Source organism: Podarcis filfolensis (assembly GCF_964270895.1).
Source record: "Podarcis filfolensis genome assembly, chromosome: 1".
Lineage (NCBI taxonomy): Eukaryota > Metazoa > Chordata > Lepidosauria > Squamata > Lacertidae > Podarcis > Podarcis filfolensis.
The window spans coordinates 45,800,730-45,820,881 of NC_139604.1; the positions used below are offsets into that span (position 1 = coordinate 45,800,730).

The 20,152-nt window shown below is 42.2% G+C and overlaps 1 protein-coding gene across 10 annotated transcripts in view; it reads left to right on the forward strand.

Annotated features, from left to right (window-relative positions):
* SEMA5B (semaphorin 5B) overlaps positions 1-20,152 on the forward strand; it is a 356,215-nt gene that overhangs the window by 130,490 nt on the left and 205,573 nt on the right. Inside the window, exon 1 of one of the 10 annotated variants that reach the window (XM_083584646.1) lies at positions 10,970-11,225. The exons of the other annotated variants lie outside the window; for them this stretch is intronic. The gene's annotated coding sequence lies outside the window, so the exon portion shown is untranslated. Of the gene's footprint in view, positions 1-10,969; positions 11,226-20,152 lie in introns of those variants that run through there. 10 annotated transcript variants of the gene reach the window in all.

Here is a 20,152-nt window from a genome sequence, read left to right on the forward strand (position 1 = left end):
AAATAATTAGGAAAAAGAAATGGCGACATAACTGTATAAATCGAAACATCCATATTTCCTGAGCTGGCTTAGATGATGATCTAAGCCCAAAGCATAGGAAATAAAATCTCACCAGATGACACAAAAATGTTCTGAATCCTCCATCTCCCTGAAAGCATGCAGCTAATGTGTAATTCTTTTTAGCAATAGCCACAGTCCATAAGTTATTATGCTGCACAGCTAAATTCAGATTTTTCAAAGTTGTCCATCGCTGGGCTGTTGAAATCCTAGCTGCAGCTAATATCAATGTCAAAAGTTCTTTAGAGTGACAAGCTTTCATGTTGTCCATCCAAATATTCAGTAATGACAGTTGTGGGGATTTCATTATTTTGGATATTTATTGATATAACTGGGGCCAGAATTATGAAGCCTAAAGGCATTCCCATCAAAGAAGAAAGAACGTTCCTTGGAGCCCATAGCATAGTCAGCATGTATGTTATGTAATATGAGACATCGGCACAGGTGTACAATGTCTCATGCAACATTTTCTACTATGTTGGCGGAGTCCGTCCATGGCTCAGTGATTGAATGCCACCTTTGCCATGTATCAGGTCCCTGGTTTCATCCCTGGCTAAAGTAGCAAAGGCTCAAAAAATCCATGTGGGTCCTGAGGTATTTCTAGGGAAATGAAAGTGATGATGATTACATTTATTAATCACCTTCACCAGCAGGTCCCGGCGTAGCTTACAATTTAAAATTCAGAATTAAAAACAGTTAAAATCAATTACAGTCAAAGGAATAGGATGGGTCTTAAAAATACATATTTCAGGTGTCAAAAGCCAGGGTAAAGATGGCAGGTAGTTAGATCCTCAGCTGGCACTGTGATTTGCTTTATAGTGTACTGCTTCTTGTTGCTGGCTTTCTAGTGTTCACTGTGCGACCAGTTAGTGTAAATAACAAACTATTGGTTGTCTTTGTTGGTTTAATGTTAGTGCTTCTGAAATATTTGACCACTATTTAGCCAGCCTCTTGCCCAACCCAACTCACCCTAATCTGCCAAATACTGCTCCTCTGACCTTCCAGATTCTTCTGGGCATTTCCTGTGACCGGCCAGGTTCTGTTCTAGGGTTCTAGTCAACTTAGTCATTGTGTGAGATTGATATCTACCACTCACAAGATCGAATTTCCCCTCCCCCCCTACATTCCAGAGGTTACCCCAACCATTTGGAGGAGATTTGGTGGTGGTGTGGAGGGTGTAGAGCAGGGGACAGCAACCTTTTGCAGCCATGGGCCAGTCCACCATCCCTCAGACCATGTGGTGGGCCAAACTATATTTTTTTTGGGGGGGGGATGAGCTAATTCCTATGCGCCACAAATAACCCAGAGATGCATTTTAAATAAAAGCATACATTCTGCTCATGTAAAAACACGCTGATTCCTGGACCGTCCGCGGACCGGATTGAGAAGGCGATTGGGCCACATCTGGCCCCCGGGCCTTAGGTTGTCTACCCCTGGTATAGAGAGAAGGGAAATTCTTTTGTGGAAGTGTAAGTTGTTCCACTCATGCAGTGATGGAGTTGGTTTCAACCTCTAGATCTGAGTTTCCGGTGTCAGTCCCTGGTCCCACCTGAGGGAATGAGTCTGTTTTTGAAACTAAAGAGGTTAAGAACTCTTTCTCCCATGTCCACCCATTCGTATTCTTCATTCTTCCTTTCTTTTGCATCTTTTCCTCTTCTAGCCATTCTCTGTGAATTAATTTCTATTATTTTATATCATAATTTTATGCCTGTTGAATTAAATGTTGTTGTAAGTCAAAGTGTGGCCAAAGTTTGATGCTGAGGTTACAAAGGCACCTTACAAGGTTTTCAAAGTCTCCCTAGAACTTTTCAGCTGTATTTACATGGTTTGTACCATATTCCGGTAGCCAAATATGACTCCTGGCATATTTATGGGTTTCCATTTACATTTCCTTTGTGTTCTCATTAGCAGAAACGCTAATGATAAACTGAGTTGCTAACAGGTAATCATTTTTACCAATAGGAGATGTTACCAACAAACGATGAAATATTTGAAAGTGGACCCCCCCCTTAAGCATTGCCTGCAATTGTCTCATTTATAGTTACTTTTGGCACAATTTTGCAATAATAAATGCCTATGATCTCTTATTTAATTTATTTCCTCAAAGCCTATAATCCTGGCAAGATTTTTTTAATACAGTAGCACAGTGTATATGTTGGCATGCATACTATCAAGCTGTATTTTTAATGGCCAACTGTAAGCTGAATGTGCATAAGTTAAATGTGTGTAAGTTGCAGATCCACTGTATTATTTATTGAATTTGTTAGTCACTTTATCTTGCTCAGGGCAACCCAGAGCAACTTAGAACCAACCCTACATGATCTTGGTGAACCCATGTGACTGTGTTACTGTTTATTACTTCCTCAAAAACATTGAAGATTACAAATACAGATGCTATGTAGGATGCTAACCATGAGAAAGCAATAAGAATATTGCTTTGGTAGTGAATGAATTAAGCCAGAGTTATTACCATTGCAATAAGAATTGCCATGGTTTTGCTTCAAGGAAATAATATCAGAGGGAAATATAATATTTGTTGTCCACATATGAAGTGTTTGTGTAAAGAGGTTGAAAGGCTATTCCTATGGGAAAGATTCTTAGTACTCCTTCTTCTTCCTCGTCTGGATTTATCTCCTGCTTTCCCACAAGAATTTGTGTCCAAAGTGTCTCACAATGCATAAAATATACAACAAGCAATAAAACAATACATACCAAGCTTAGATAGAAACATTCCAGTAAGCATTTCATTGTAATACACAATGTCAACCTAACACCACATAGGGTACATTTGGGTGTCCCAGCTGCCTAATCCTTCCCAGTCCTAGAAATTGTCCTCCATTTTCTCACTGAAGTCAATTAAAAACATGGAGTGATCGAGTTGCAATGATCTTATGGCACTGTGTACTTCAGCTGCTTTTTGTGCATGCAATTATCTTATTACCTCCCTACTGCCCAGTGTTTTGTTAAATTGTTAGGCAATTCTCAGCAGGCTGATGAAATGTTCTGGCTATATTATTGAAGCAATTATCATCTGAGATTCTCCGGAGGGCTCTTGTTATATTGTTAATAGAAGGTACTTGACATTGGCAAGAAAGGATTTTAGTGGCAAGGCATAACATTGGTCACCCTGGGTTGAATTTATGGCTTAGGTTCAATGCAGCATGTTGCGCATTGCAGATGTTGACATCCCTAATGTGGGGTGTTAAATAAACAGGTGTGGCCTACGTTGTTAAAAAGAGACATGCAAGATTCACAGGAAGTAGGACTGTTTTTGGCTGCTAACCAAAAGCAAACTAAATGCAGTCCTTGAATGTTAATGCCCCTACGTAGCTTCCTGCTATTCCTGGTGTTCATTGATGAGACATCATGGAATGCTATTACCTTCAGTATGTGTACACATGTTTTGTGGAACCCAACCCTTGAAATGATAATCTTGTTACTTATGGTCCCACACCACTTTGAAACAATAATGAAATAAGTGTTAATTTGTGTTCCCATTTTGCATTACCTTTCATATGCCCTTCCTGCTACAGTTGTGGTGGGGAACCTGTTGCCCTCCAGATGTTTCTGGACTACAGATGCCATCCAATTATTGGACATGATGGGTGGGGCTGATGGGAGTTGGCGTCCAACATAATCTGAACACAGATTGCCCATTCCCATTTTACAGCTCCTTTGATGACTTGTCCATGCCAGTGGAGTGAGCACCCTTTGCCAATAGTAAACATTTCTCTGTAAAACATATTTCTTCTGCAAATTGAGTTCTCTGTCTCCCTGATCAGAGTCCCTTCCTGATGCTTAAATGAAGAGCATGCTTGCCTGAAGCTAGCTGATTCCATTTGGAGAGCCTTAAAATGGCTTGACACCAAAGGAATTTTGGGAACCATGCAGGTTTGGGAAACCCTGCTTGATACCCCCATTTCCCCATGCAGTGGAGAAAGTCATTTGCCTGAATTTTTTATGTGTGTCCCCCCTACTTTTTATGCTTATTGTCAACTTCAGAAGTACATCCCTCTCTGTACTCTGTAAAATTTACAGTATAGAATCTGATTTCCTGATTTATTTATAAATTAATACAAGGATCACCACTATTCAGATGACGTTCTAAAGTGATATGCAACATGATTTAAGACATCAAAACAAAACAAATCAGAATATAAAGGCAAGTTACATAGTAAGAGTAACTGAGCTAGCAGTCAGCAATCCACAGATATTTGGGTGAACAGGAATATGTTTAACTGCAGGCAGAGGTGTGCTACTGAGGGTGCCAGTCAGCTCTCCAAGGGGAGACTTCCACAATACTGGTGCCACTGCAGAGAAAGTCCCTTTTCCTGATTGATGCCAGATACATCAGAGCAGGTCATGACACCACCAGAAGGGGCTCCTCTGGAGAGCTTAGTGCTCAGGCAGGCTCGTATGCAGAAAGGCATTATGTTGGATAACTGAACCTCAAATTGGCCTTACAATTAAACTTTAGTCAGTAGCAAATTGGCAGCCTGTACAATTTCCTCAGGAGAGGCATTACATGGAATGTGGTAAGAAGCTTAGCTGCAACATTCTGCATTAGTTGCAGCTTCCGAACCAAGTCTAAAGGCAGCCCCATGTAGAGTGCATCACAGCAGTCCCGCCTTGAAGTTACCAACCTGTGGGTCACTTGGCCAAGTTTATCCCAAAACAGTTACAGCTGTAGTTGGTATACCAGCTGAAGTTCATAAAAGGTGCTCCTAGCAACTGCGGCTGCCTGGATCTCTGGCGAGGGCTTCAGGAGCACCTCCAGACGACAAGCCTGTTGTTTCAGGTGTGATTCGTCCAGAACAGGCAATGCACCTAATTCCTGGATTTGAGAATTGCTCACCCATAGGGTCTCTATCTTGCCTTGATCCAACTTCAGTTAAACAAAGGAGGAGAAACCCATGGCCCTTCCATGTGTGGTTGGGCTCCCAACTCCCATCAGCCCCAGCCAGCACAGCCAGTGATCAGGGTTGATGTGAGTTGTAATCCAACAACATCTGAAGGACCATCAGCATCCCACCCTTGCCTTCAACCATTGCATTACTGACATGGCATAAGGATTCTCCTTCCTTCCTGTTTCTGTGATTTTGCAGTATTATCAAGGACTACTTCCTCTGTAGCCTCTGCCAAGAGGCGTAATATTTAGCATAGCTAGTGTCTTGGTCTGAATCAATTTTGCTCTTGTGTTTGTAGCTTTTATGGGGCGATTCTGAGTTTTTAACTAAAGCGACTCAGCATTTCCATTGTCATCATCACTTTTAATTTGTACACCGTCTTTCTATCTTACAATACCCAAGGTGGTTTACAAGCTGAAGAAACAAAGAATGTACACCTTAATAACAAGCTTAATGCAAAACAGAAATGTGTTAATAAAACATAACTTTAAAATAAGCAACCTACATCAAATAAAGGACTGGAGGGTGGAGCAAGGCGGGTGGAAGAAGGTCTTGCCTGATGAAGTCTCTCCCCTCACCATTATGTGTAGCAGCAATCCTTAACCTGGTGTCCTCTAGGTATTTAGGACTACACATCCCATCAGCCATAACCAGCATGGCCATGGGTGGGTGAGCTCCAGTAATTCTGAACCCCAAGCAGTGTCAACTTGTTTATTGTTGTAAGTTAGACTGCACTGGCCGTAGAATTATAATGAGTGAGAGTTTGTTTTTTTCTCTTCATTCTTTCTTTAGTCATGGCATCAAGTCTATCATTTCTGCTTGGGCTGCCAAGTAATCTTTTTAGAGAGCTGGCCTGTCTTGATGTAGAGCTTCCTGGTGTTTTAAACTGTGTCAAATCCCCCAGGTAATTGGTTTCAGCTGCTAAAACATCTCACCTTGTTTCTAATCCAGACTTTCCCCTTTTCATCTCCTCCTTACTGGTTCTTCTTATGTTTGGGCTTATGTACACACTGGGACTGCAAGTTGAAGTTGTATCTGGGAAGCTGCATCTTCTGAAATAGTCACACAATACTGTTACACACACACACACACACACACGCAATTTGCATTCCAAATGGAGATGGGATTATATGTCCATCTCTAGGAAATAAAAGCTCTGTTCAGGTGTTGAAAGCTTCACACAATTGGAATAACATGAGGGAAGAGTGGGAAAGAGCTTCATGTTGAAATGTGAAAGTCTGCAGCATAATCTGCTCTATGTGTGTGGGCTCTGCTCATGGTTTAGTCCAGGGGTAGGCAACCTAAGGCCCGTGGGCCAGATGCGGCCCAATCAACTTCTCAATCCGGCCCGCGGACGGTTCAGGAATCAAGTGTGTTTTTACATGAGTAGAATGTGTGCTTTTATTTAAAATGCATCTCTGGGTTATTTGTGGGGCATAGGAATTTGTTCATTTCTTCCCCCTTCAAAATATAGTCCGGCCCACCACATGGTCTGAGGGACGGTGGACTGGCCCATGGCTGAAAAAGGTTGCTGATCCCTGGGTTTAATTCCCTGATTGTGCAGTGGGGAATCCCACAAAAAACAAAGCAGGCTTTGCGTTGCAGAAGTTTGCTTCCAGTGCTTGGACGCCTGTGGAACTGGGTGATGGGATTACAGGCCGTGACTGAGGGGCCTGGGCCAGTTAGTGTGTCTGTACTTTACCTCTCATTGACTGAGACTTTGAACAGCCTGAGAGGGCTGAAGTGTCTCTCTTTTCCAGGTTTTGTTCAGTCTAGGGATGTATGCCCATAGTCAGGAAATACTTAATACAACTGTGTAAGTTGCACTTCCTGTGCCTCTCTACCTGGAGGTGTCTGGGTATGAATTTGTAACTGCTGAGTTTATGGCCCTTTCAATCTCCCAACATACATAAGCCTTTTGTATGCATAGGACTCAAAAGACAATGAGGACCCATTGGGATTTAACTCTTCTTGCATCCTTAAAGTAGAACTTGACTATTGTCTTATTTGAGTTTCAGCTGAAATGAAGTGAAGACTATTATTATTGCTTCCTTGAGGAGGAAGCTTGTTTGGCAAGAGGAAAGAAAGTAGGGTTCTTTTAGCTGAAGAAGAAGAAAGTTGTGTTGTTTGCTCTTTGTAGCTGTTTTTAGCATGTCACCAGCCTTCAGATAATGCTGAAATGGCGTTTCCCTTGTAGGTAAAGTATCTGCAGCTGTTCTTCATTTATGCTGTGCACTGTTAGTGTGTTTGGAGTTACTTGCAGACATGCTTTGAGATAGGACATATTGCATACCTGTTTAATTCAGATAGCATAGAAGGCTATTCACCTTCTAATACTAAACAGGCAAGAATCTGTAGTACAATAAGCAACAAATTTGTTTAGTGTCCTCTTAACCCAATTCAGCTGTCTTTACTGGAAGGCGTTCTGTTGTTGCACTTCTGGAAGATTTATTTATTTTTGGGATTTATATCCTGGCTTTTCGTGTATGTCTTAAGACAGCTACAAAAATCACATCATAATAAAAAACAAAAGCAGAACATTAAAACCACTAACAAATTACAAGATAAATCAGCAGATTATAGAAATAACAGTGAGCTGATGACTAAAAATCCATAAAAAGGCAGCCAGCCCATTAAAAAGGAAATAAACAATTTCTAAGCTCTTGAGTACATTGAGAAGTGTGACACCTATTTATTTAACATATTTCTTAACCGCCCTTCATCAAAAAATTCCAGGGCACTGTACAAAAGTGTGAATAAAATTAACTCACACAACAGAGGAATACAATGTAAAACAACAATAAGCATTAAAAAAACAAATTAAAAAGCTAAAAACAGATAAAAAATAAATTTCAAAGATCTTTTGCAGTAAAATATGTCTGGAGAAATAGAAAGGCCTGGTGCCAAAAAGCTTATAATACCAGTACCAGACATGCATCATTAGGGAGGACATTCCAAAGTCAAGGTGCCACAACAAAATACCATCTCCTTTGTAGAAGTATTGCTTCCACTGCTAATGAGTGGATGTCTGCAGAAGATCTTGACACAAACAATGGGAACAAACATCTTCAGATGTTTGGATTCTAAGCTGTTTACGGCTTTAATTTATGAACGAGCACGTGAATTAATCTCAGAAGAAAATAGGCAACCAACATAGATCTTTCAAAGTAGATGTAACGTGAATATGAACCTGTGAAAAAATTAGCGCCTGTCTTTTAGGGCAGCCCCCATGTATAACACACTACAGTAATCCAGCCAGAAGATTGTCAGTGCATTGCTGAGGGTCTTCTGGCGCTTCCCTCACTGCGAGAAGCCAAATTACAGGGAACCAGGCAGAGGGCCTTCTTGGTAGTGGCGCCCACCCACCAGATGTCAAAGAGAACAACAACTATGAAACTTTTAGAAGACATCTGAAGGCAGCCCTGTTTAGGGAAGCTTTTAATGTTTGATGTATTACTGTATTTTAATATTTGGTTGGAAGCCGCCCAGAGTGGCTGGGGAAGCCCAGCCAGATGGGCGGGGTATAAATAATAAATTATTATTATTATTATCTAGACACAGTCACAGCTAGTGAACCAGAAAACCTTTGAGTTTGCATCTCAGAATGTATGTATGCCTTTTGTATGTATGCATTCATTACAAGCCACAAGTATCTCTTCAGAAAGTCATACCAGCCTAGTGCTTGTATATATTCTCTCTATCTCTCACTGTCTCTGTCTGTCTAATCACAGGGTACAGGGTACAGGGAAGTAGTTCTCTGGGCATTTTCAGCCACAGCCAAGGGTGACTGTTCATGAGTTTGATTGTTTGTCTTTTGCTTGCGCCACTTTGGCTTCATTTAGCCATCATGGTCATCTAGACACCTCTGGCCTTGTGTCCACTTCCTCCTCCTCCTCCTCCTGATTCATTGTGTGTTAAATTGTATACTATGTTCTTCATCTGTGTGTGTGTGTGTGTGTGTGTGTGTGTGTGTGCGCGCGCGCTAACCATACTTCTAGCTTTATTGGTGGGTTGTACTAGATAGCTTTTGAAAACAGCAACAACCACATGGTTTTGTTGTAAGGTAACACTGCAGACCATTGTTACTGTGTTTTTAAAGGCATCATTGAACGCTGATTAGTAGTCCATAAAATCCTTGATTTCTTTTTTAGTCAATTTCCATTTTTGTTTGTAAAAGTTTTTTTAAATTTGGAAAAGTGAGGCTACGGCTTGTTTTTGTGCCTTTTCACTATCTTCTTAGAATAGCTAAATTTGGAATCAAGACAATAACAACAAAAAGAAGAAGATAGTGTACTTGGAAATGTTTCTGTGCTGTCCTGACACCTAACAGAAAAGTGATGGGGTGTGGAGTGCGAAAACTCAGCACTGGGAAAGTCTTGATGACTGACCAGCATTCTTCTCACAGCCATCATGACCGCACATACATTCCTGAGCCATTGCTTCATTATTAGTGCTCGCTTGACAAGTGCAGAACATGTTGAGGATCCAGCCAACTGCAAAACTCTTCCACTTTCTCTTACAGCTGATGTCAGGCAATGCCCTTTAAACCACAAATCCAGCTTTTGCTCTGTCCATTCCGTTATCTTGTAGGTCATGAATAATAAGGAATAGTTTGTTTTCCCCCCCATGTGGAAATGAAGAGAATTATCACATTGTTGCTGGGAAGGTAAAATCCACTTTACCAAGCTGTTTTCTCCCCATTGCTTGGAAGTATCCAGTAGTTTCCCAAACAGCAGTCAGCGGATTTGCTCATCTTCCCCCTTATTCCTTCATACAGCTTGCTATGTTCAAGACAGTCCCAGGCTACCCACTCGTTTGTGAGTAAGGGGAAAGCAGTTGCCATGTACCAGTTGCAAAGTAGTGACTGGACCAACAAGCCAGGTTATGGATTGTAGCTACTGGCTAGGTACTGGGTACTAGTTGTAATCACCCCAGAAGGGTTATACTGTTAAGTTGTGTGGAGGGAGAGGGATGTCTTAGGTCCCTAGGTAGAGCTGGGATTTGCTGGGGCAGATGTGCTTAGAAGTGTTATAAGACAAAGTTGTGGCTCATGGCCTAGGATTCTATTGCTATTTGCTAATTCTGGCCTGACAACTTGCTAGCTTTTGACCATTAAATGGCTATTGCCATTTCTTTTCTCATGTACAACATGTCAGTACAGCTAAGAAATCACTGAGGAAAATAACACACAAATCTTTATTTTTAACACAGGGTTAAAACTTTCAATTTTCAGTTGAGCAGTAATTTAAAATGCTTCTTAAGGGTGGATTATTTACATTTCACTGCCCATTAAGAGTTAAGAGTGCTGCTCAAATCTTAAAACATTCACTTGGTTGCATCATTTGTACCAGAGTAGTGTCCATACAATGCCAGCAGAACACTATTGTTTCTGATGCTGTTATAACACAGGTAGCATGTCCCATTCTGTGGGTAGTATTCATTTTAGTTTTCCTCAGAGTAGACCCATTGTAATTATGGGCCCATTGGGTCCATTAATTTGAGTCAAACTAAGCTGAATATCACCTTAAGTATTCATTAGTTTTCACATTGCTTGGAGTTAGGTTTGTTAGAGGACTACTGTTTCAGTGCTGAGAAACCATCTGCTATTGTCATGTAGGAATTGGAAAATTGTCTGCCTCCGATTGTAGCCTAGGCCCACTTGAAGTATCAGGTGAGTTGATCAGATGGCTGGTAAAATGGTTGTTTCCTTGTTTCCAACAGGGATAGGCCATATGGCCTACTCTGGGTGGTAGGAGACATGGGATTTCCACTTCAGGCTCACCCAATATAAATGCCAAATTTGTTCCATAAAAAGAGAAAAGAAGATACATTATTTTTCTTTTTTTATTGTTACTGCTGAGTCCAGGAGACCATAAGGCAGCCTCCCTGGTCCTGTGGAGAAAAATGCTATAAATATTGCAGTTATAGCCTTTGATACCTTTGGGATAAATAGTATAATAAAAATTAGTCAATGTCCTGCTGCTCAAATTATTCCCCCCCTCCAGGTTTCAGAAGAAAGAAAACTCTTGTGCTTTAGAGAAAGAAGCTGACCAGCCAACCAACCAGTCTCCTAACTGCCTCACATTCAAAATGAGAGTGTTCCTATTGACAGATGGACTTGTGAATGGCTGACATTTTAGCTGCTGTTCCTAACTCGTTGATCCTTATATACCTTGTTGGCCATATTTTTCATTGAGCAGAGGCTGAAGGATCAGAAATATTCTGTACACTTCCTCAGTGCTGTATAACGGCAATATACAGGTAAAAGTCTTCTTATGCTTTCTCCTTTGAGTGATCAGGTTTCTGTCGAGAGTTAAACCATGTAGCTATCTGATTCTTTTTGCATGTGGGCTGATTGGGACAACATCTTCCAGCTGATCTGGTCCTCTCTGTGGAGCAGTCCACGAACAGTTGTGTTCTCCCAGCCTTTGCCTTCCGCATGTGGATGTTGTGTTCAAAATCAGCTTACATCTGAAGGTCTAAGCTGAATGGTTGATTTCCCAGAAAATATGGGGGAATCAATTGAATGACTGAGGCTTGCACATGTTAGATTTGCCTGCATAGGCTGACTAGATTGTAGAGGCAGGGAAGGTCAGGCATATCCAGCGGCAGAGGAAGCCTCTTGGGTGCCTGGGGTGGCGCGCCCAGGGGCAGGGCGAGAGCAGGGCAAGCCACCCATAGAGGCGCGGCACACTGCAGGGCCTCTGGAGTCTGCTTGCCTCCTTCCACTCAGCCGCCCTACAGCTGGGGGGGGGGGAGGCAGTGGGCTGACCGTTTAGGCATCGTGGAGTCTGCGTGTGCCTAAGCCACCACATCTCTCCCAGGAGAGACGTGTGGCTTGGGCACACTGCAGGCCCTGCGGTGAGTGCCGACCAACATTTTGTCACCTACCTCAGTGGTGACACCCGGGGCGGTCCGCATCCACTGCACCCCTCTTCCTCCACCCCTGGGCATATCCCCATTCTGTTGCATGCAGATATATTGTCGGAACTAGCCTGACACCTTGGCTTGTGCCGATCAGTGATGCATATGGGGTTCTGGCAGAGCCTCTGTTGCTCTTCACATTTTTTGAGGGGAGGAGGCAACACAGACAACCTTGGGTGGTTCTTCTGGAAGGAACTGCACGTTACATCCAACATGAGAATAATATCACTGTGTTTAAGTTCTTCGTCATAACATTTAGGCTCACTCACTTGGTGTCATTTCATCTCCATGTTTTGTATTTTCTTACACCCCACTTCACATCATTGGCTTTCTGTGTTGAGAGTGACAAAATGCACAATATAATGATGGTGCAACAAGAGATAAATGATTGTACGGGGCGAGGTAGAGAACTCAACATGGTGTGCTGTTTTCACCTTAATAATGGTTAGTTCCACTCTAGGTCTCAGCTTCCTGCAGAAGAAAATGTCTTCTATATGTAATGGTGATGGGTGGGAGTGGGACTGGGAGCTCTCCCATGTAAAATAATAGAGTGCTCTCAAGTAGGGACCCTATTGAGCCTGTTTCATAGAGCCTTGATAGATGCTTCAAAAACATCTGTTTCCTTATAATGGTAGTATACTCATGTATAGAAATTCACCTTCGGATATTTTAAAGAAGCGGCATTGGCATCAGCAAGGTGCCAAAAAGATGTGTACTTGTTTAGTCTAAACGCATGCGGGCACCCCACATTACAGGCAAGCGCGGTTACCAACCTGCATTTAGGGAAACTGTCACGTTTGCTTCAGCCTCTAAGTGAAAAGCTGTGCAAGTAATTGGCAGAGGAGGCAGGTGCGTGCTTGGGGGCACGGCGAGCTAATGGGAGACTGTTTAGGAGTGAAGGTGGAAGGGAGCTGCGAATGGAAAAAGAAGTTCAGGCAAGGGAAGACCCTTCAGAGTCCTGAAACACTTAGGAGCTTAAAAACTGACCTATCTCTGAAGCATTGGTAACTCAAACTGTGCCGTAACTGCAGTTCTCTGAGAATGATCTTGGTGATGTGTCTGCCGCTAAACTTGGCCCTAGAACTAGGAATTAAATATGACTTTCAGGTTTGTCTCTCTTTTTGCCTGTGAATTATATACAACTTCGGGGTTGTTGTTCCCCACCTTTCCCCCTTTTTCTGCTTTAGTAATAATAAAATTCATCCTCAGTGTAGTTCTTAGAAGATGCTTAGGTGCTAACAGGGCATGCTATTGTCGATTTATTCTTTTTCCAGCCTAAGCTTGCCAGGTCTAGTGAAAGTAACTCCAAAACACAAACATCTTCCATGCATGGAACCAGTGGCGTTGCAACGGGGGGTGGGGTGGGGGTGGGGCGGAAGGCCCGGGTTCCGTGTTTGCGGGCGTGACAAGAAGTCACCCCGTGGGGGCTCGTGGCAGCGTTAGCAGCTATTGTGCCGCCGCCGCTGCCTTTGGAGGAGCTGCGAGCAGAGCATTCCGGTGCTGGCAGCAATCCGCTAAGTACAGCACATGTGCATCATCACACACATGCGCTGTACATAGCAATGCCGCACATGCGCTCTATAGCGGATTGCCGCTGGGCCCACTCCAGCGCCGTATGGACCGTGGCAGGATCCTCTGCTCGCGGCTGCAGAGGAGACTCCATTTGCGGCTGCAGCGTCGATGAAGGGATCCCGGCACTGACCGTACGGCGCTGGAGCGGCACCCTCAGAAATCCACTATACAGCACATGTGCAGCGTCACTACATACTGCGCATGCGCCCTACGTCGTGACACCTGTCCCCGGGTGTCATGAGGCCTTCCTTTGCCTCTGGAACCTCAGCACTCACTTCAGGTGCCTTAATGCAGCAGAGGTGCCTGTGTAACCTTACAGACGGTAACTTAAAATTAAAAAGGCAAGGGGAGGGGGACAGACCACCATAATCATGGGGTGCATTCACAGCCGAGACAAGGACACAAAATACTGTCTTGGCTTCTGTTTTTATTAATGTCTGTATGTACCCTTGGTACACTTTCAGGTTTCGCCCCCAAGATGCCCACTTCTTGGGTTTCCTTTTGCAATTGCATGAGCATAAACAGCCCATTTCTTTAAATTAAAAAAAGTTTGTCCACTTTCTCTCCACTTGCTTATCTTCTTACACAGTGGGCCCTCTAACAGTGATTATTTCTTTCTGGTATTTTTACAAATAAAACTTTGATCCTTTCTTTTTCCCAAAAATACTTTTTATGGTGCCAGGGTAGTAAAAAGGTAAAGGGTAAAGGGACCCCTGACCATTAGGTCCAGTCGTGGCCAACTCTGGGGTTGCGGCGCTCATCTCGCTTTATTGGCCGAGGGAGCCAGCGTACAGCTTCTGGGTCATGTGGCCAGCATGACTAAGCCGCTTCTGGTGAACCAGAGCAGCACACGGAAACGCCGTTTACCTTCCCGCTGGAGCGGTACCTATTTATCTACTTGCACTTTGACATGCTTTCGAACTGCTAGGTTGGCGGGAGCAGGGTCTGAACAACGGGAGCTCACCCTGTCGCGGGGGATTCCGTCGTGGGGATACTGCCAGGGTAGTAGCTGGCTACAAACAGCTTTTTTTCCTGTTTTCTGATCCCCAGCTTTCTTCACATTTACTGCTGTTATGCAAAATCAGTTCCTGGAGACCTAGTATGGAAACCACTTAGTATGTTACGACTTCACTGTGGTGCTGATGTAGCTTGGGGTTATTTTCAGGTGTGTGCTTGCTTGTAAATCACAACCCTTAAACAAATATGTGTTCTGTGCTTGTAGGCCAGGTCTGAAAAGGTACTTGATCACTCTGGCTTCAGAACTAGGGTTTGGAGAATATAATTTAAATAATAATTCAAAGCCTTGCGATGTTTCTTTTCTCTCTTTTAAAAGTACAGTAATAAAAAAAGAATTTGTGATTCAAATGAAGATTTCAGGTTATTAAAATAGGCTTTAGAGGCTGTTAATAAATGAGAGGTTTTTAATAAATGATGAATGTAGATTATAATATGATGGAAAAGAGAGAGAATCTTTATTAATTTTGACACATTCCACATCCTCCCTCTAAGTGTTTTTGTGCTTTTTCATAGCTGGAATAGTGGGGAGAAATGTGACAGTGTGCTGTTGGAATAGAGTTTTAGTTGGGCATATCACTGGAATGAATTTTGTGGCCCAGTTACCAACTAAGATAGACAACTTTATCAAAGTTCTGTTGCGCATGAACTTTCTGGCCCTCTGAACGATTTTTGAGTGACCAATGGTCAGGGATGATGAGAGCTGTAGAGTTTCAGGTTCTCCATCCTTCATCTATGCAAAAAACATTCAGCATCTGGGCTGCTTTTAATGTGCCTAAGAACTACTATACTTAACAAGAAGAGTGAAGATGGGCAGGAATGAGTGGAGGAATACGGGGGGAACCTAAGGGATACACTTACCTGGGCAACCAATTTACATTAAGCCCATGATGGGGGGAAAGCCAACAGGAGAAAGGTCAAGTTAAATCTGAATTTTTGTCAACTTGCTGTGCTTGTGGTTTTTCGCTATTCTTGCTGACCTACAGAGAAGCAGGGTGGTGGTGCAGAATGACACCCCCACCTTTTCATTAGACATATTACTTTTTGTTACGCTCTAACATGAATGCTGCTGGGATGGCACAAGGCTTAAAGGCACTGCTGAAGTGGGTACCTAGCAGTGGGGGCAATTTCCCTGCCACCTCTCTGATTTAAAACACAGACATGGCAAAGTAATTTATTCTGCTGCTCTTTATTATACCTGATTGATGACTGCAGGCACTCATTAGAGAGTGGACTGAGGAAAATATAATGCGCTTCGCCGTTTTATGTACATGCAGTTCAATCCTTCAAAAGGCACGCTAGCCCTACCTCATTTCTCTGACTTATGGGCATCATGGGCTTTCTGTTTGGAGGATTTACTTGGGCAGATGTTAAAGAGAGCTCCTGAGTTATAGAACTGGGAGATGCAACAGCCTAGTACTGATTTCATCTTTCAGCATCCTCATTGGAATCCACTACAGCAGGTTCTGATGTCAGATGCCCGTATAATACAGTGTTTGATTTCCATTACAAAATGCTGATTGTTGATGTTCAAAGGCAGGGGCATCGAACCCTCAAACCTCCTTAAAAATAGAATTTGGATTTTAACTGAAATTTGTTATGTTAGCTTGGAAGCTGTCAGCCATATGTGGAGAGTAATCTCTGCCAATATTTCATCCCCTGCAATGGACAAGATACTCGTGTGTTGAGGCAATTATAAACCGATAAACGAACAACTGTTGTGCTCAACACACAGTGGTTTTGTTCTTCCCTTTTGCACAATAAAATGAACAAGCCAGGAAGTCTCCAGTTAATTACAGTTTCTCAGTTGATTAATGTTTTCAGGACAACTTCAAGACCTGACTTCATATCCTGACTTATTTCAGAGTTGTTAACCATAGTTTCCCGACTTGGATGAAGCAGCCCACTACATTGACATGAAGACTTCCTGGCTTGCTTGCTGGGAGCACAAGGTTCATTCATATCTAAGCTTATTAAATGGAGGTATCATTGTCCAAATGCAACCGCTTGCCTTTCCTTATACATTGTATTGATTCATCCGCCACTGAATTGACTTTTGACAATTGTAGTTACATATTGGGAAAATTGCTTCAGACAAAGACGCTTTTGAAAGCATGAGGAGCTTATCGGTGTGCCCTCATAAAGTGAAATTAGAAATGCCTCAAATAGGCTTCCTATTTCCTGTGTGTCAGGGGATGGACGCCTCTCCCAACACCGCAGAGAGAGACAGATGGAGATAATCAATAAATGATGGGGGAACTGCATTTTCTGCATTCCTCTTTGGTTGGAAGAGGAATCTGGCTCTCACCTGCAGTTTGCCTGGTGGTCTGGCACTCGCTTTGCCATGGAATGTGAGGGCAGGCAAAGGCACTGGGTGCATAGAGCACTCCAGCTGCCCCAACCCCTCCCCCCATTACATTCCTGAAAACACAGGTTATCCTACTAATTGGGTTTTGTTAATTGGAGTAAACTACAAGCACGTGCTAGAGATGATGAGATAAGAAATTGTGAAAATGAACCCAGCTACAAGGAGTTAAAAGGTTTGGATTGGGAAGGGATTTCATTTGGTGAAAGGGTTTGCATATGTCAAAGTTATATACAAGCAGGAAAGAATAAGGATTACAGTTAGAGTTCCACACTTGAAACTTTATAAATTACCTAATACACCAACATGAATGAAATCACAAGATGGTAGCTATTATATAAGGGATTATTATATCTGAATGGAATGGAAATTATTAAGGTTTTGGAACACAGAACAAATGTAGAAGAATGAAGTCATCAAATCTATCACACAGTGAGGCACGTTTGATTAAATTGTATAATTTGACATTGGAACAATTGGCATAAATAATTGTATTAATTGTATAAAATTGGTATTGTTATAATGAGGCTGCTATTGGAATGATATTGGAAAATCAATAAAAACATTAAAAAAAGAAATTTCTCAAAAAGATAAATACTATGCTCTCCCTTATTGCAAGGTGGGAAATGGGAAACTTTATTCCCATTTTCATGCAACAGAAAGAAGGTGGCAAGGTTTTGCTGTATTTCCATCTTTTTCTTCTTGTCCATGTTCTTGTCATCTCAGTTCTCTTGCTGCCCTTTCTTCTGCCCTCCCTCCCTCCCTCCCTCCCTCCCTCCCTGATCCTGGTCAGAAAATGTGTTGCTTATAAGTAAGTCCCAAATGTCAATGTTGTCTTCTGAATGCCCTCCTTTCAAGATTTTAGCCTTTCAGATTCCGCTGCAGAATCTCCATCTTGATAGAAACGATTTTTCAGAAAATTTGGACAAATGACCTAGAAGAACTTTGTGCAAATCACCTGAACCACTCAACCCCTTTAAAATATTAATAAAATATAAGCTATTTTCCAGGTCCCTAGTAATTGATGGGATTCATTACACCTTAATATACCTGCTTTTCTTTAATCTTATCTGTAATTACTGTCGTGTTGCAGTAGCAAAGCTGTAATGAAAATTGAAATGGCTTCCTCTTTAGACCTCTATTTTTGGCTGCTTTTAGATAAATTTTTTTTCTCTGAGATAAAGCACTTGGAGCAAGAGAAGATTGGCTTCTAGCGATTTGGATAGGAATCTTATTGCTAGGTTTTATGATTGTGAAAAATAGAAAGCAACCTGCCTTGAACTTCTTCTCCCCTCCTAGTGCCTTTTTATAATACTCATTTTCTGTTTTAAAATGCAGACAGCTGATGGAATTTCACATTGCCAATCCCTCATTGGAGACTGCTGTTTCCTTCTTACTCCTTTGATCCTTGGACTTGTTTTTCCTGTATCCTCCTCAACTTTTTTCTGTCTAACCTAGCCTTCCTCCTCCCAATCTTGCCAAGTCCTCTTATTCTGCCCCTGTAGGTATTGAGTGGTTTTCAATTAGACATTGGGTGGCATTCAACTTACATGCCCTGTCAGTTCAAGGACTTCCACTTCCACAATGGGACTTTCCCTCCCTTGAGCTCTGCACGCTCCCCAGTTCTGCTTTAGAGGGCTGGAGAAACCCAGATAACATCTTTAGGGGGTGTGCAGGAGAAGGAGAGAACATCCTGTCACACAAAGTAGATATCTTTTCTCTGGTTTACTCAGTGCTATGTTGGATACAGCCCATTCTCTTCACAGACTTGTTCATGGCACATCTCCAGTGCCAAATACTTTTTGTTGACATCTAAAGGCCCAGAGGTAGATGGCATGATTGTGGACAGGTTAAGGGTCAGGTTGAGAGGCCAAAAATAGAAGACATGGTAATGGGCAGGGCTGGCAATCAGATAATCAGATCAGGCTAGTGAAGTGAGGAAAGGAAAAGAAAAGAAAAGAAAAGAAAAGAAAAGGAAGAGGGAAGTTTTGCATTGTTACTCAATTTGACCTACTGCTTAGACTGAAGAGCCAGATCTAGAGCATTAGGCAGCCCAGGCAGAGTTGGGGGCAGTTGGGTACACTTGCCCTCAGCCTTGGAGGGTTAAGCTGGCCAGAGGGCCCTGCCAGGAACTGCCTGCATTTTTGTTTGAGTGTATAACTTTATCCTAACAAGACTCCTGTGCTGGGCTTCAGACAAGTTCTGGACAGGCCTGGCATCAGGTACAGAGAGCCAGCCTTTCTGCCACAAGTTTCCAGGCACGTGGATTGGTGTGAAAGAATGGCCAAAACACAACTGATGACAAAATGCAGGATGGCAGCCCTTCTCTGTATGGAAAATCTCACCATAATACTCAAGAGTTGTAAGACTCAGACAACTAGTACCCAACACTTCAGTGTAGATATATATATATATATATACCGTGTGTGTGTGTGTGTGTGTGTGTGTGTGTATATATATATATATGTGTGTGTGTGTGTGTGTGTGTGTGTGTGTATCAGAATCCACTTTAGCACATTCTCTGCTAGTGTCTCTCTGAGGATTTTCTGTTATTAAATAGAAATGCTGTCTGGAGAGCCTGATGCTGCCCAAGAGAGGACGTGTTGCTAAGTAAAAAAGGATTCCAGTAGGAACACTTAATTGAAATCCTATCTGTCTTTTTAGGAGGACTGGGCATGTGGGGCAAGAGGCTCCCTGACTGTGAATAATTTTGAAAGCTGCATGGGCAGGACCTGTGCCTTCTCACTTTAATTCAGAATAGCTGCCACTCAGAGCATTCCAATCTCCTAACATGGTTTAGAATCACAGAAAGAAGAGAAGAAAGCCAGCATTTAACACTGATTGCATTAATTTTAGATGTTAAAATATATTAACAGGGCTGTCTTATACATGACTACTTAAAAGAAGTATAATTGAATTAAGTGGGATTTATTCCCTGCTGAATGCCTATAGGATTGGAACCTAAAGCTTTTTCATTTGTGATGCTAACCCTAACATTTATCATGTATATCGTGTATTTCGGATACTTAGTGTTTCACATGTGGTCTCAGAAATCCTTACATTCATCCTGAAAGGTTTTCCTTGGGATGCAGAATTTTACTTTCCTTCTAAATAAACTTTTGATGGTTTAAAAATTGAATGCTTACATTATTATTCCACCTAAACTTGCTTTAATAATATGAACTGCAACTTAGTTTGTAATATATAAAATGGTACTCTGTATGGCATATTTTTAAAATATCTGAGAATAAAAGCCTGGGTTTTATCCAAACAATCATTATAACTGTAGCTGCCTAAATATATCCTAGCTTTG